This window comes from Lichenostomus cassidix, chromosome 22 (genome assembly GCF_008360975.1).
Source record: "Lichenostomus cassidix isolate B80296 chromosome 22, HeHo_3.0, whole genome shotgun sequence".
NCBI lineage: Eukaryota > Metazoa > Chordata > Aves > Passeriformes > Meliphagidae > Lichenostomus > Lichenostomus cassidix.
The window spans coordinates 1712958-1730024 of NC_139502.1; the positions used below are offsets into that span (position 1 = coordinate 1712958).

General features: G+C 42.7%; 1 pseudogene across 1 annotated transcript in view; it reads right to left on the reverse strand.

Moving 5' to 3' along the window:
• LOC146428017 (lysyl oxidase homolog 2 pseudogene) overlaps positions 1-8250 on the reverse strand; it is a 9093-nt pseudogene extending 843 nt beyond the window's left edge. The window contains exons 1-3 of the transcript XR_014856196.1: positions 8171-8250; positions 1224-1634; positions 208-383 (exon numbers count right to left, since the gene is read on the reverse strand). The product of XR_014856196.1 is annotated as a lysyl oxidase homolog 2 pseudogene (transcript). The remainder of the gene's footprint in view (positions 1-207; positions 384-1223; positions 1635-8170) is intronic.
• Positions 8251-17067: the final 8817 nt, after the last annotated feature.

Genomic DNA, 17067 nt, shown 5'->3' on the forward strand with positions numbered 1-17067 from the left:
CCCATTTACCTCAATTTGATCAATCAGGAAATCATGAAATTTATAATGTACAACATTCCCAACCTTCCCCACCCTAGAAAGCTCCAGAACATCATTTTCCCCATTTACCTCAATTTAATCATACAGGGAATTGTGAAATTTCTCAGTTATAGCATTCCCAACCCTCCCTGCCCCACAAGCCTCCAGAACACAATTTTCCCCATTTACCTCGATCTGATTGATGAGGGAATTATCAAATCTGAACCCAGGGATTCTCTTCTCGCTGCACACAACTCCCACATCCTCGCTGTGCTTGCAGTCGCTCACTCCCCAGCCGTTGGAGCTGCAGGCAGCCAGGCTGCTCTCCTTGCCCGTGCAGTGCACGTTGTCCAGCCAGATCTTCCCTGCCATGGCAAGAAAAACACAACTGAGAGTCCAGGAGGAGAAGCCCTTACCTTCCCCTTTCCCATACTTGGGCCCTGGCAGCCAGGACACAACCTCCAGGTACCCCAGCTCGCCCCAACACCATGAATTAAACTGAAATTAGGGATTTTTGGGAGCTGGAAAATCCCCTTACCTTCCCCTTTCCCATACTTGGAGCTGGGCAGCCAGGACACAGCCTTCAGGTATCCCAACTCCCGAGAAAGCAACACCCCAACACCATGAATTAGATTAGAATTAGGGATTTTTGGGATGTGGACAATCCCCTTACCTTCCCCTTTCCCATATTTTGATCCAGGCAGCCAGGACTCCACATATCCCAGCTCCCGAGAAAGCAACACCCCAACACCATGAATTAAACTGAAATTAGGGATTTTTGGGATCTGGACAATGCCCTTACCTTCCCCTTTCCCTTACTTGGAGCTGGGCAGCCAGGACACAGCATCCACATATCCCAACTCCCAAGAAAGCAACACCCCAACACCATGAATTAGACGGAAATGATGGATTTTTGGGCTCTGGAGAACCCCTTTACCTTCCCCTTTCCCATACTTTGGACCCGGGCAGCCAGGACACAGCCTCCACATATCCCAAATCCCGAGAAAGCAACACCCCAACACCATGAATTAGATTAAAATTAGGGATTATTTGGGTCTGGAAAAGTCCCCAAGCCCCCCTTACCTTCCCCTTTCCCATACTTGGACCCGGGCAGCCAGGACACAGCCTCCAGGTATCCCAGCTCACCCCAACACCACCAATTACATTAAATTTATGGATTTTTGGGATCTGGAGAACCCCCTTACCTTCCCCTTTCCCGTACTTGGACCCGGGCAGCCAGGACACAGCCTCCGTGTACCCCAGCTCGCGGCACACGACGTTCGCGGCGTGGATGGAGAAGTCATCGTCGCACACTGTGCCCCACTCTCCGCCATAAAACACCTCCACCCTGCCCTCGTTGTGCTTCCTCTTCTGCCCCGCCAGCCGCAGCTGGATTTTGGGCACATCTGGGGCTCTGGGGGGCGGCTGGAACACCTGGGGGGGTGGCTCGGGGTAGCCAGGCAGGTAGGGCCAGTGGTCATCCTGGGCACAGGCCAGCCAGCACAGCAGCAGCAGCAGGAGGAGGATGAAGTGGTTGGAGGGAAAAATTTGGGATTTTCCCATTGCCTGTGATGGAGATCGGAGCAGCCTGAGAGAGGAGAGGAGCTGGGGGTGTGCTGGAAGGGAAGGAAGAGTTGGGTTAAATATGGTATTATATCATATTATATTAATAGATATATTGTATTAAGGGTTGGGTTAAATATTTTATTATATTAATACATATATTGTATTAAGAGTTGGGTTAAATATTGTATTTTATCATATTATATTAATATATATATTGTATTAAGAGTTGGGTTAAATATTTTATTAATACATATATTGTATGAGTTGGGTTAAATATGGTATTATATTATATTATACTAATATATATTGTATTAAGGGTTAAATATTATATATTATACTATATTATATTATATTATTTATATATATATATAGTATTAAGAGTTGGGTTAATTATTATATTATATATTGTATTAAGAGTTGGGTTCAATCTTGTATTATATTTTATTTTCTATATCTATATCTATATCTATATTTTATATTGAAATTTGGGTTAAATATCATATTCTATTATATATATTGTATTAAGAGTTGGGTTCAATCTTGTATTATATTTTATTTTCTATATCTATATCTATATTTTATATTGAAATTTGGGTTAAATATCATATTCTATTATATATATTGTATTAAGAGTTGGGTTCAATCTTGTATTATATTTTATTTTCTATATCTATATTTTATATTGAAAGTTGGGTTAAATATCAGAATTTCCAGAGCTGAATTCCATGGATTCCTGATTCCCTCTTATCCCAGGAGAGATTCCAGGATGCACCAAAAACTGGGATAAAATGGGAATTGGAGATCTGGGAAGAAGCCACAGGCTGGATTTGGGAGTTGTTCAGCTTCAGGAAAACTTCCAGCCATGGATTTGGGAATTTTTCCCTGGAAAAATCGCTTTGTCTTTGCAAATTTGAGAGTTTTATCCTCACAAACATCGATTTATCCTCATAAATATATCCCTGGGGAGATAAAGATCTCCTCACAGAGATGATAAAGAGTTTTTCCTGCTCAATTCCTCCCAAATTCCTAAAGCAGGATTTTTCTCCATGACTAAATTCTAACCTCTCCCTGGTCTTGTTATTTTATCTACAGTGACATTTGGTTAAATCAAACTACAAAAATCCACCTGAAAGGGGAAAAAATTTAATCCCAGAGAGTGATTTGGTGTGGCTGAAGGAGCAGAGCTCAGCCTGGGTTGGAAATTTCCCAAATTTCCCAAATAATTCCCCAAATTTCCCAAACCATTTCCCAAACCATTTCCCAAATTTCCCAAATAGTTTCCCAAATTTCCCAATTTCCCAAACTTCCCCAATAATTTCCCAAACAATTTCCCCAGTAATTTCCCAAATTTCCCAAATAATTTCCCAAATCATTTCCCAAATAATTAATTTCCCAAATTTCCCCAGTAATTTCCCCAATAATTTCCCAAATAATTTCCCAGTAATTTCCCAAATAATTTCCCAAATAATTTCCCAAATCATTTCCCAAATCATTTCCCAAATAATTATTTCCCAAATAATTAATTTCCCAAATTTCCCAAATAATTTCCCAAATAATTTCCCAAATAATTTCCCAGTAATTTCCCAAATAATTTCCCAAATTTCCCCAATAATTTCCCAAATAATTTCCCAGTAATTTCCCAAATAATTCCCCAAATTTCCCCAATAATTTCCCAAATTTCCCAAGTAATTTGCAGCTTTCCAGGTAGATCTGCACACCTCCAAGCAGGAGGAGCTCATCCCTCACCCTCTGCCTTAATCAACTCTGCCTTAATTAACTCTGCCTTAATTAAAACTCCCTAATCCCCCCTGGGGCCAGAGGGACTCCAACCCAGGCTGGTGTTTTTCCTGGGAAATCTCCCTTGGAATAACAAACTCCCAGCAGATCCACTGTGGATTCCCAGCTGTACTTTTCCTCCTCTGATGGGGATTTTGTGGGGAAAAAATGGAAAATATGGGATAGAAAGTGTCCAAAAATGGTTCTGAAAATTAAACTGGGAATGAAACTGGGCCTGGAAATGGGAATTATCTCAATGGGAATTATCCCAGTGGGATTTATGGGGAATAAATGGGGAAAAAATGGAAAATATGGGATAGAAAGTGTCCAAAAATGGCTCTGAAAATCACCTGGGAATTAACCTGGGCCTGGAAATGGGAATTATCCCAGTGGAAATTGTCCCAGTGGGATTTATGGGGAATAAATGGGGAAAAAATGGGGAAAAAATGGAAAGTATGGGGCAGAAAGTGTCCAAAAATGGCTTTGAAAAGCAACTGGGAATTATCCTGGGCCTGGAAATGGGAATTATCTCAATGGGAATTATCCCAGTGGGAATTATCCCAAAGATTTTGGGTCAAATTTTGGATAAAAAAACCACCACAGAGCTCTTTGCTGGGAAAGCATTTTGGGGTCTCAGCCTGGGAAAGGAGAGAATTTCCTCTGATGATGTTTTTGTGAGGAAAAAATGGAAAATATGGGATAGAAAGTGTCCAAAAATGGCTCTGAAAATTAAACTGGGAATGAAACTGGGCCTGGAAATGGGAATTATCTCAATGGGAATTATCCCAGTGGGAATTATGGGGAATAAATGGGGAAAAAATAGAAAGTATGGGATAGAAAGTGTCCAAAAATGGCTCTGAAAATAAAACTGGGAATGAAACTGGGCCTGGAAATGGGAATTATCCCAGTGGGAATTATCCCAGTGGGATTTATGGGGAATAAATGGGGAAAAAATGGAAAATATGGGGCAGAAAGTGTCCAAAAATGGCTCTGAAAAGCAGCTGGGAATGAAACTGGGCCTGGAAATGGGAATTATCCCAATAGGAATTATCCCAGAGGGATTTATCCCAAAGATTTTGGGTCAAATTATGGATAAAAACCCCACAGAGCTCTTTGCTGGGAAAGCATTTTGGGGTCTCAGCCTGAGAAAGGAGAGAATTTCCTCTGATGATGTTTTTGTGAGGAAAAAATGGAAAATATGGGATAGAAAGTGTCCAAAAATGGCTCTGAAAATTAAACTGGGAATGAAACTGGGCCTGGAAATGGGAATTATCTCAATGGGGATTATCCCAGTGGGATTTATGGGGAATAAATGGGGAAAAAATGGAAAATATGGGATACAAAGTGTCCAAAAATGGCTCTGAAAAGCAGCTGGGAATGAAACTGGGTCTGGAAATGGGAATTATCCCAATGGGAATTATCCCAGTGGGAATTATCCCAAAGATTTTGGGTCAAATTATGGATAAAAAAACCCCACAGAGCTCTTTGCTGGGAAAGCATTTTGGGGTCTCAGCCTAGGAAAGGAGAGAACTTCCTCTGATGATGTTTTTGTGGGGAAAAAATGGAAAATATGGGATAGAAAGTGTCCAAAAATGGCTCTGAAAATTAAACTGGGAATGAAACTGGGCCTGGAAATGGGAATTATCCCAATGGGAATTATCCCAGTTGTACTTTTATGGGGAATAAATGGGGAAAAAATGGAAAATATGGGATAGAAAGTGTCCAAAAATGGCTTTGAAAAGCAGCTGGGAATGAAACTGGGGCCTGGAAATGGGAATTATCCCAATGGGAATTATCCCAGTGGGAATTATCCCAAAGATTTTGGGTCAAATTATGGATAAAAAAACCCCACAGAGCTCTTTGCTGGGAAAGCATTTTGGGGTCTCAGCCTAGGAAAGGAGAGAACTTCCTCTGATGATGTTTTTGTGAGGAAAAAATGGAAAATATGGGATAGAAAGTGTCCAAAAATGGCTCTGAAAAGCACCTGGGAATGAAACTGGGCCTGGAAATGGGAATTATCCCAATAGGAATTATCCCAGTGGGAATTATGGGGAATAAATGGGGAAAAAATGGAAAATATGGGGCAGAAAGTGTCCAAAAATGGCTCTGAAAATTAAACTGGGAATTATCCTGGGCCTGGAAATGGGAATTATCTCAATGGGAATTATCCCAGTGGGGATTATCCCAAAGATTTTGGGTCAAATTATGGATAAAAAAACCCCACAGAGCTCTTTGCTAGGAAAGCATTTTGGGGTCTCAGCCTGGGAAAGGAGAGAATTTCCAGGAAAAACCATGGATTTTCCATGAAATCACCCTGCAGAGGCAGAGCCATTGTCCAAATTGTCCAAATCAGCAGAATTCCTCAATCCTGAGGGTTTTTCCAAGATGTTAAAACTTCCCTGGAGTTTTTTTTTTAGGAGTTTTTTCCCCTAAAATTCTCCTCTTTGCACCAGGAGGATTCTGAGCCCCAACAAATAAATATTTAAATATTAAACATTTTAATATTTAATTATTAAAATTTAAATATTAAATATTTAAATATTTAAATTCCCATTAAAACCCCATTTTTTTGGGGGGATTTTAGTTTTTTCCCCTAAAATTCTCCTCTCTGCACCCGGAGGATTCTGAGCCTCAACAAATAAATATTTAAATATTAAACATTTTTATATTTAATTATTTAAAATTTAAATATTAAATATTTAAATATGAAAATTCCCATTAAAAACCCCATTTTTTTGGGGGATTTTAGTTTTTTCCCTCTAAAATTCTCCTCTCTGCACCAGGAGCATTCTGAGCCTCAACACCACCCAAATTAAATATCAAAATTCCCATTAAAAACCCCATTTTTTGGGGATGATTCCCAACATCCTCCACGGAAATTCCCTCCAAGGTGTGTTTTCTCCCCAATATTTTTGGCTATTCCAAGCAATTCACTCTTTTATTTCATTTAATGTGGTTTTTATTTTTTTTTAGCAGCTCCCTACCTCCCAGCCGAGGAAATTCCTCCACCCTGGGTGGCTCAGACCTGGCGAGGAGGAGCCCAAAATCCCGAATTTATTCAGGATTTATTCCATTTTCAGCCTGAATTCGGGAAAAAACTCAAAGCACTGCTGATATTTACACTGATAAATTAAAATTTATCACCTTGATGAGATGATCAATTCTTTTCCCAGCTATCCAAACCTGGATTTTCCTCTCTAAAAGTCTAAATTATCTCAGATTTGGGATTTTTTTTTCATCTCCACTGGGCAGAATCTGTTTAATTCCCACCAAAACCTCATGGGGAAAGAAATAGGAATAATTTGTGAACATCCCACGTTTCTCCAGGGCAGTTTTCCAGGTGGACATCCCGGAATGATCCCAAAAAATCCAGCAGGATAAAACACCTTGGAAAAGCTGCTTTTGGACTCAGAGAGGCTGCGAATGCCAAGCGGTGAAAGCAGAAAAAAAAATCCTTAATTAATGACATGTTTTGCACTTCCAGCCAAACATCTGCCTTGGAGGTTTTCCCTAAAAAAAAATGGGAATTATCCCGAGAGGAGAAGTCAAGTTTTTCTCTAAATAAAATAGGAAAAACTCGAGTTTTTCCCTAAATAAAATGGGAATTATCCGGAGAGGAGAACTCGAGTTTTTTCCCCAAATATAATAGGAAAAACTCGAGTTTTTCCCTAAATAAAATGGGAATTATCCCCAGAGGAGAACTCGAGTTTTTTCCTAAATAAAATGGGAATTATCCCGAGAGGAGAAGTCAAGTTTTTCTCTAAATAAAATAGGAAAAACTCGAGTTTTTCCCTAAATAAAATGGGAATTATCCCCAGAGGAGAACTCGAGTTTTTCCCTCAATAAAATGGGAATTATCCCCAGAGGAGAAGTCAAGTTTATCTCTAAATAAAATAGGAAAAACTCGAGTTTTTCCCTCAATAAAATGGGAATTATCCCGAGAGGAGAACTCGAGTTTTTCCCCTAAATAAAATGGGAATTATCCCGAGAGGAGAAGTCAAGTTTTTCCCTAAATATAATAGGAAAAACTCGAGTTTTTCCCTAAATAAAATGGGAATTATCCGGAGAGGAGAACTCGAGTTTTTCCCTAAATAAAATGGGAATTATCCCCAGAGGAGAACTCGAGTTTTTCCCTAAAAAAAAATGAGAATTATCCCGAGAGGAGAAGTCAAGTTTTTCCCCAAATATAATAGGAAAAACTCGAGTTTTTCCCCTAAATAAAATGGGAATTATCCCGAGAGAACTGGAGTTTTTCCTCTAAATATAATAGGAAAAACTCGAGTTTTTCCCTAAATAAAATGAGAATTATCTCCAGAGGAGAACTCGAGTTTTTCCCCTAAATAAAATGGGAATTATCCCCAGAGGAGAACTCGGTTCACTCTGGTTTTCTGCCCCAAAATTCGCCCCGAAATTCAGGATATTTTAATAATATTTCGGCTCGAGCACAGCCTGGACTTGCTGGAAGTTTGCAACAAGTTTTTGCTTTTCTTCCAGCCGGGAATGGCTGAGAGGAAAAAGGAGAAAAATCCTCAACTCGGCCAGGAGAACTTTAAAAAAAAAAGCTTTAAAAAAAATCTCTGCCATCCCAAATCCCCCCTCGGGGGACAGAAATTAGGAAAAATCAGTATTTTTTTGCTATTTCCCAGTCTGGTTTTTATCACGATGGGAGAGAAGTGAAAACAGAGAGAAAGAAGTTCAGGGAGGAGAAGGGAAATGAAACTTTCCACCCGAAACGAGGAGTTCAAAATGTCCTAATCGCCCAACCAGCCGGTTTTTGCAGCGATAAAACCCCCAAAAAATCCGAATTTACCTCAGTTATCGGCGGCTGGGAAGCTCAAGCCCGTCGTGCTTCATGCAGCTCTGCCTGCAGGGAAGGGAAAAATGAGAAATGCAAAATAAAAAATCCTCCTGCAGGCGGAGAGAAGTGCTGGAGAGCTGCAGCTTCCTGCGCGATTTGAGGGATTTTTAGAGGAGCAAACCCCTCCCCGTGAGATCAGCGCTCCTCCCGGGCCGCCAGGAGGGGAAAAATCGGGGGAAAAGGAGAAATTCTCAGAAAAAGGAGAAATTCCCTAAAAAAAGGAGAGATTTCCACCCAAAAAAGGGGAAATTTCCCCCAAATAAGGAGAAATTCCCCCAAAAAAAGGAGAAATTTCTACCCAAAAAAGGAGAAATTCCCAAAAAAAAGGAGAAATTAAAAAAAGGAGAAATAAAAAAAAAGGAGAAATTCCCCAAAACTGGAGAAATTTTAAAAAAGGAGAAATTTTAAAAAAAGGAGAAATTCCCCCCAAAAAAGGAGAAATTCCCCAAAAAAAGGAGAAATTCCCCCCCAAAAAAGGAGAAATTTCCACCGAAAAAAGGTGAAATTTCCACCCAAAAAGGAGAAATTCCCCCCAAAAAAGGAGAAATTCCCAAAAAAAAGGAGAAATTAAAAAAAGGAGAAATAAAAAAAAAAGGAGAAATTCCCCAAAACTGGAGAAATTAAAAAAAAAGGAGAAATTAAAAAAAAATGAGGAATTAAAAAAAAAAAAAAGGAGAAATTCCCCCCAAAACCGGAGAAATTTAAAAAAAGGAGAAATTTTAAAAAAGGAGAAATTCCCCCAAAAGGGAGAAATTAAAAAAGGGAGAAATTTAAAAAAAAGGAGAAATTCCCCCCAAAAAAGGAGAAATTCCCCAAAAAAAGGAGAAATTAAAAAAGAGAAATTCCCCAAAAAAGGAGATATTCCCCCAAAAAGGAGAAATTCCCAAAAAATGGAGGTTTGGGGATGTTTTCTGAATTTTAAGGTTTTTTAGCTCGTGGAGGAGAACTGCTGGGAGGTGTTGTGACTCCCAGGGGTGGAAGAGCAGTTTATTGAAGGATTCCCAGGGAAGAATTCCTGCAATTCCAGGGTTTTCTGGAAAAAATTCCTGGAATTCCCACCGGAATTCCTGCAATTCCAGGGGTTTCCTGGCACAAAATCCTGGAATTCCCACTGGAATTCCTGCAATTCCAGGGGTTTCCTGGCAGAAAATCCTGGAATTCTCACCTCTGGATTCCTGCAATTCCAGGGGTTTTCTGGCAGAAAATCCTGGAATTCTCACTGGAATTCCTGCAATTCCAGAGGTTTTTCTGGCAGAAAATCCTGGAGTTCCCACCGGAATGCCTGCAATTCCAGAGGTTTTTCTGGAAAAAAATCCTGGAATTCCCACCTCTGGATTCACCCACCCTGCAGCCTCCAGCTGTTCCAAAAACAAGGAATTCAATTCATCCTGCAGTTATTCCACACTCAGGGATAAAAATAATTCCTCAGGGAAAAATAACAAACCCTGGATGGAAGAATTCCCAAAAAATCCCTGAATTGGATCAATCCCACCTCATCCTGACACCACTGGGGATTTTTATCATCTCCCCAGGCAGAGGATTTAGGATTTTAATTTTATTCATCTTGTCCATCCAGGCTTGGAATTCATCCCAAAAATTCTCTTTATTCCACACTCAGAGGAGTTTTATTCCACAGTTATTCCACACTCAGGGGAGTCCCAGGGGGTAAAAATAATTCCTCAGGGAAAAATGACAAACCCTGGGTGGAAGAATTCCCAAAAAAACCCGAACTGGATCAATCCCACCTCATCCTGACACCACAGGGAATTTTTATCTTCTCCCCAAGCAGAGGATTTAGGATTTTAAGGCCATCCTGTCCATCCAGGCTTGGAATTTTCATCCCAAAAATTCTCTTTATTCTTGGCTTTAAGTGGGGAAAACAACAGGAAATCGAGGAGGTTTTAAATTTCTGAAAGGAACCCAAAATTGTGTCTCCTGACCCAGTTTTGGGGAGGCAGCAGCAACTTTGGGAAGTTGTCAGCATTTCCCAAATATTTTCCAAAATATTCCCTGGCGGTTCCTCTGCAGCTTTGGCTCTGGGAGTTCAAATCTACAGTCAGAGAAATTGCAAATAAAGAGTTTTTCAAAGAAATCTGGGAGAAGTTGATGGGTGCAGGAAGAATTCCCAAAGGGAATTTTGGAAGGAATATTCCCATTTATTCAAAAGGAATATTCCCATTTATATCAGAAGGAATATTCCCATTTCTCAGGAGGAATATTCCCATTTATTCAGGAGGAATATTCCCATTTATTCAGAAGGAATATTCCCAATTATCAAAAGGAATATTCCCGTTTATCAGAAGGAATATTCCCATTTATATCAGAAGGAATATTCCCATTTATCAGAAGGAATATTCCCATTTATATCAGAAGGAATATTCCCATTTATCAGAAGGAATATTCCCAATTATCAAAAGGAATATTCCCATTTATTAAAAGGAATATTCCCAATTATCAAAAGGAATATTCCCATTTCTCAGAAGGAATATTCCCATTTATCAAAAGGAATATTCCCATTTATTCAGGAGGAATATTCCCATTTCTCAGGAGGAATATTCCCATTTATCAAAAGGAATATTCCCATTTATCCAGTGCATTCCTATTGGATTTTCCAGCAAGTCTTTCCCTAGCAGTTTCTCCTTCCTATGGATTTTCCTCTGGGATTCTCCTGCTCACCAATTCCAGTTGAATTCTGGATTAATTAGGATTAAAAATCCGTTTAATTAGGATTGAAAATTCTGGTTAATTAGGATTGAAAATTCTGGTCAATTAGGATTAAAAATTCTGTTTAATTAGGATTAAAAAATCTGGTCAATTAGGACTAAAAAATCCGGTTAATTAGGATTAAAAAATCCGGTTAATTAGGATTAAAAATTCTGTTTAATTAGGATTACAAATTCCAGGCCTCAATGCCCAACTCCACCCATTCCCATCCAACATTCCTCCCAGCTTTTCCCAAATTTTTCCTCCCCAGGTCATTCCAGCTTCAGGGCCAAACTCCATCCTCCCAACCCAACCCCAGGAAAAGCTGAATTTATTCCAATTCCAGGCAGAATTCCTGGAAATCCCAATTCCAATTCCTCCCATTCTGGAATCCACCTTTCATTGGGAAGGGATTAAAGGGAATAAATGGGATTTTGGGAAGGATTTTGGGATGGAATTCCTGGCCGGGAGGGTGGTGAGGAGCTGGGATGGAATTCCCAGAGGAGCCTCTGAGATCCCTGGAAGTGTCCCAAGGAAAATCTGGGATAATCTGGGAAAATCTGGGATAATCTGGGAAAATCTGGGATAATCTGGGATAATCAGAATTTTCCCTTTCCATGGATGGGATTTTTCCCAATTCCAGGAATTCTCCGGGAAGAAGCCAAACCCTGGGAATTCAATCACCATCCTGACCCTCAGCAGAGCCACCTGCCAGCTCAGGGACAGCAGGGGACAAAATATCCCGGGAGAAGCTCCAGGGGGACCAAAAACATCCCGGGAGAAGCTGCAGGGGGACAAAGCTATCCCGGGAGAAGCTCCAGGGGAACAAAGACAACCCGGGAGAAGTTCTAGAGGGACAAAATATCCCGGGAGAAGCTCCAGGGAGACCAAAAATATCCCGAGAGAAGCTCTAGAGGGACAAAGATATCCCGGGAGAAGCTCCAGGGGACAAAGATATCCCGGGAGAAGCTCTAGAGGGACAAAGATATCCCGGGAGAAGCTCTAGAGGGACAAAGATATCCCGGGAGAAGCTCTAGAGGGACAAAGATATCCCGGGAGAAACTCCAGAAGGGACAAAGCTATCCCGAGAGAAGCTCCAGGGAACAAAGATATCCCGGGAGAAGCTCTAGGGGGACAAAGCTATCCCGGGAGAAGCTCTAAAGGACAAAGCTATCCCGGGAGAAGCTCCAGGGGGACAAAGCTATCCCGGGAGAAGCTCCAGGGGGACAAAGCTATCCCGGGAGAAGCTCCAGGGGGACAAAATATCCCGGGAGAAGATCCAGAAGGGACAAAGATATCCCAGGAGAAGCTCCAGGGAGACCAAAGACATCCCGGGAGAAGCTCTAGAGGGACAAAATATCCCGGGAGAAGCTCCAGGGGGACCAAAAATATCCTGGGAGAAGCTCCAGAAGGACAAAGCTATCCCGGGAGAAGCTCTAGAGGGACAAAGCTATCCCGGGAGAAGCTCCAGGGAGACCAAAGCTATCCCGGGAGAAGCTCCAGGATAAATTCCCGGCTGGAATGAGGCACAGGAGGAAGGAACGTGTCATTGTCTCCCAGCCCGGGTCGGCTGAGGACAAACCGTGACAAATCCCAGCCGATGGAAGCGGCAGGGATGAAGGAATCCTGCCGCTGGATTTAGGGAATCTGCTGCCCCCTTCATCCCGGGAATGGGGAAAACCAGGAAAAAAAGGGATTGGAAAAGCTCTGGGAATCCCGCGGGGGGAAAATTCCATCCCAAATCCACCCCAAATCTGGGGAATTCTGACTCCAGCTGGATGTTGGAAACAGGGAATTTGCCAGTTTTCTCAGCCTGTTCCTTAGCAGAGCTCAGTTTTCAGCGTGCACTGATTTTGCACATGGATTTTCCCCAAAATCCCACTCCAAACCCCATTTCCAGGTGAATCCATCCCATTCCCTCTCTCCCAACCCCATTCCAGGTCCTCCAGGAGGATTTTCCTGTCTCAAAACATTCCTGGGCTCTGCCCAGCCCCAGTCATGCTCTGATTTTCAGCATCCACTGATTTGACACATGGATTTTTCCCCCAAAATCCCAACCCAATCCCAATCCAAACCCCATTTCCAGCCCAATCCATCCCTTCCCTCTCTCCCAACCCCATTCCAGTTCCCATCCCTTCTTCCATGACTTTTCCTGCCCTTGGGACACTCCTGGGTTCTGCCCAGTCCCAGTCATGCTCCGATTTCCAGCATCTGTTGATTTTACACATGGGTTTTCCACCAAATTCCCAATCCAAACCCCATTTCCAGGTGACTCCATCCCTTCCCTCTCTCCCAACCCCATTCCAGTTCCCATCCCTTGTTCCAAGATTTTTTCTGCCCTCAGGAATCTCCTGGGTTCTGCCCAATCCCAGTCACGCTCTAATTTTCAGCATCCCCATGGATTTTCCCCCAAATTCCCAATCCAATCCCACTCCAATCCCAACTCAACCCCAATCCAAACCCCATTTCCAGCCCAACCCATCCCTTCCCTCCCTCCCAGCCCCATTCCAGGTCCTTTTCCTGCCCTCGGGACACTCCTGGGCTCTGCCCAGCCCCAGTCACACTCCGATTTTCAGCATCCACTGATTTTACACAAGGATTTTCACCCCAAAATCCCAATCCAATCCCAATCCAAACTCCATTTCCAGCCCAATCCATCCCCTTCCCTCTCTCCCAACCCCATTCCAGGTCCTCCAGGTGGATTTTCCTGCCTCAGGACACTCCTGGGCTCTGCCCAGCCCCAGTCACGCTCCGATTTTCAGCATCCACTGATTTGACACAAGGATTTTCCCCCCAAAATCCCAATCTAAACCCCATTTCCAGCCCAATCCATCCCATTCCCTCTCTACCAACCCCATTCCAGTTCCCATCCTTTCTTCCATGATTTTCCTGCCCTCAGGACAGAACATTCCTGGGCTCTGCCCAGCCCCAGTCACACTCCAATTTTCAGCATCTGTTGATTTTACACATGGATTTTCCCCCCAAATTCCCAACCCAATCCCACTCCAAACCCCATTTCCAGCCCAATCCATCCCTTCCCTCTCTCCCAACTCCATTCCATCCCTTCTTCCATGACTTTTCCTGCCTCAGGACACTCCTGGGTTCTGCCCAGCCCCAGTCACACTCCAATTTTCAGCATCCCCATGGATTTTCCCCCAAATTCCCAGCCCAATCCCAACCCAATCCCACTCCAATCCCAATCCAAGCCCCATTTCCAGGTGAATCCATCCCTTCCCTCTCTCCCAGCCCCATTCCAGTTCCCATCCTTTCTTCCATGATTTTCCTGCCCTCGGGACAGAACATTCCTGGGCTCTGCCCAGCCCAAGTCACACTCCAATTTTCAACATCCCCATGGATTTTCCCCCCAAAATCCCAACCCAATCCCAATCCAAACCCCATTTCCAGCACAATCCATCCCTTCCCTCTCTCCCAACCCCATTCCAGGTCCTTTTCCTGCCCTCAGGCCATTCCTGGGCTCTTTCCAGCCCCAGTCACGCTCCGATTTTCAGCATCCACTGATTTTACACATAGATTTTTCCCCCAAAATCCCACTCCAACCCCAATCCAAACCCCAGTTCCAGGTGAATCCATCCCTTCCCTCTCTCCCAATCCCATTCCATCCCTTCCCTTCTTCCATGATTTTCCTGCCCTCAGGACAGAACATTCCTGGGCTCTGCCCAGCCCCAGTCACACTCCGATTTTCAACATCCCCTTGGATTTTCCCCCAAATTCCCAACCCAACCCAATCCAAACCCCATTTCCAGCCTAATCCATCCCTTCCCTCTCTCCCAACCCCATTCCAGGTCCTTTTCCATTCCTGGGCTCTGCCCAGCCCCAGTCACGCTCCCTGCTCCCAAAAATTCGGCACGGGCCGTTGGCTGCTGTAATGTCCCTAATTTGCAGTTCTTTGGGATTTGCCTCCCAAAATCCTCCTGTTTGCACCTCGGAGATTCCCTGGGGCGACTCGACCTCTCCAATTCCCAATTCCGGGAGCAAATCCTCCCAGAGCCCTAAAAACTGCTCCCTGATCCTGGAAATCCCAAAAAAACTCATGGATCTGGGGGTTCTGTAGGAATTTTGGGGACATGTGGATGTTTTTGCACCCAGTGGGAATTAAAGAGGCAAATCCTGGATGGAATCCCAATGATTCTGGAGGGATAAATCCATAATTCCACCCCAAAAGGAATTTTTGGTGTGTTTTAATCCCTGTGGGAATTTCTCCAGTTTAAAAATCAGGGAATGATTTGGGTTGGAAAAGCCTTAAAATAATCTAATTTCATCCCTGCCAGGGCAGGGAAAAAATCCCAAAATTCCAGGGCAGGGATAAAATCCCAAAATTCCAGCTGGGTAACCAAACCTATGGGAAATCTCATAACCAAAAAAAAAAAACCCAAAAAAATCCCAAATTTCAAGGAAATCCTCCCAGCAGAACATTTCCCTGGCAGAAACAGGAATTCCAGGATGGTTTTTCCTTCCCATCCCAGAGCAGCTCATTCCCAGAAAAATCCAATTTTTGATTTCCCTCCTCAACCTTGCAGGAAAAGGACTGGAATGTGCCATGGAATGGGAATTCCTGGATTTCCTAGAACAAGGAAAAATCCCCAAACAAGCCAATTCCCAATGTTCCAAATCTGGAATTCCTGGATTTCCTAGAACAAGGGAAAACCCCAAAAAAGGCAATTCCCAATCTGGAATTTCTGGATTTCCTAGAACAAGGAAAACCCCAAACAAGGCAATTCCCAATGTTCCAAATCTCGAATTCCTGGATTTCCTACAACAAGGAAAAACCCAAACAAGGCAATTCCCAATCTGGAATTCCTGGATTTCCTGGAATAAGGAAAAACCCCAAAACCAGGCAATTCCCAATGTCCCAAATGTAGAATTCCTGTATTTCCAAGGACAAGGAAAACCCCAAAACAGGCAATTCCCAATCTGGAATTCCTGGATTTCCCAGAACAGGGAAAAACCCCAAACAAGGCAATTCCCAATGTTCCAAATCTGGGATTTCTGGATTTTTTAGAACAAGGAAAATCCCAAAACAAGGCAATTCCCAATGTTCCCAATCTGGAATTCCTGGATTTCCTAGGACAAGGAAAACCCCAAAACAGGCAATTCCCAATCTGGAATTCCTGGATTTCCCAGAACAAGTAAAAACCCCAAAACAAGGCAATTCCCAATGTTCCAAATCTCGAATTCTTGGATTTCCTGGAATAAGGAAAATCCCAAAACAAGGCAATTCCCAATGTTCCTAATCTGGAATTCCTGGATTTCCCAGAACAAAGAAAAACCCCAAAACAAGGCAATTCCCAATGTTCCCAATCTGGAATTCCTGGATTTCCCAGAACAAGGAAAATCCCAAACAAGGCAATTCCCAATCTGGAATTCCTGGATTTCCTAGAACAAGGAAAATCCCAAAACAAAGCAATTCCCAATGTTCCCAAATTTGGGATTCCTGGATTTCCTAGAACAAGGAAAAACCCCAAAACAGGCAATTCCCAATCTGGAATTCCTGGATTTCCTGGAATAAGGAAAAACCCCCAAACAAGGCAATTCCCAATGTTCCCAATCTGGAATTCCTGGATTTCCCAGAACAAGGAAAAACCCAAAACAAGGCAATTCCCAATGTCCCAAATGTGGAATTCCTGTATTTCCAAGGACAAGGAAAACCCCAAAACAGGCAATTCCCAATCTGGAATTCCTGGATTTCCTAGAACAAGGAAAATCCCAAAACAAAGCAATTCCCAATGTTCCCAAATTTGGGATTCCTGGATTTCCTAGAACAAGGAAAAACCCCAAACAAGGCAACTCCCAATCTGGAATTCCTGGATTTCCCAGAACAAGGAAATTTCTGGATTTCCCAGAAAAACCCCAAACAAGGCAATTCCCAATGTTCCAAATCTGGGATTCCTGGATTTCCCAGAAGAAGGAAAACCCCAAACAAGGCAATTCCCAATATTCCCAATCTGGGATTCCTCAGGAAGGAATCAGGGCTTGGAAAGGTGAATTCCCCCCAGGAATATCCTGACAAAAATCAGGAAGCACCACAGGCTGAGCCACATCCTTTCCCAGATGGATTCCTGATGGAAAAAATGGATTTATTTTCCTTGAAAAAAACCCACGAGGAGAGTGAATTTCAGAAAAGGGAG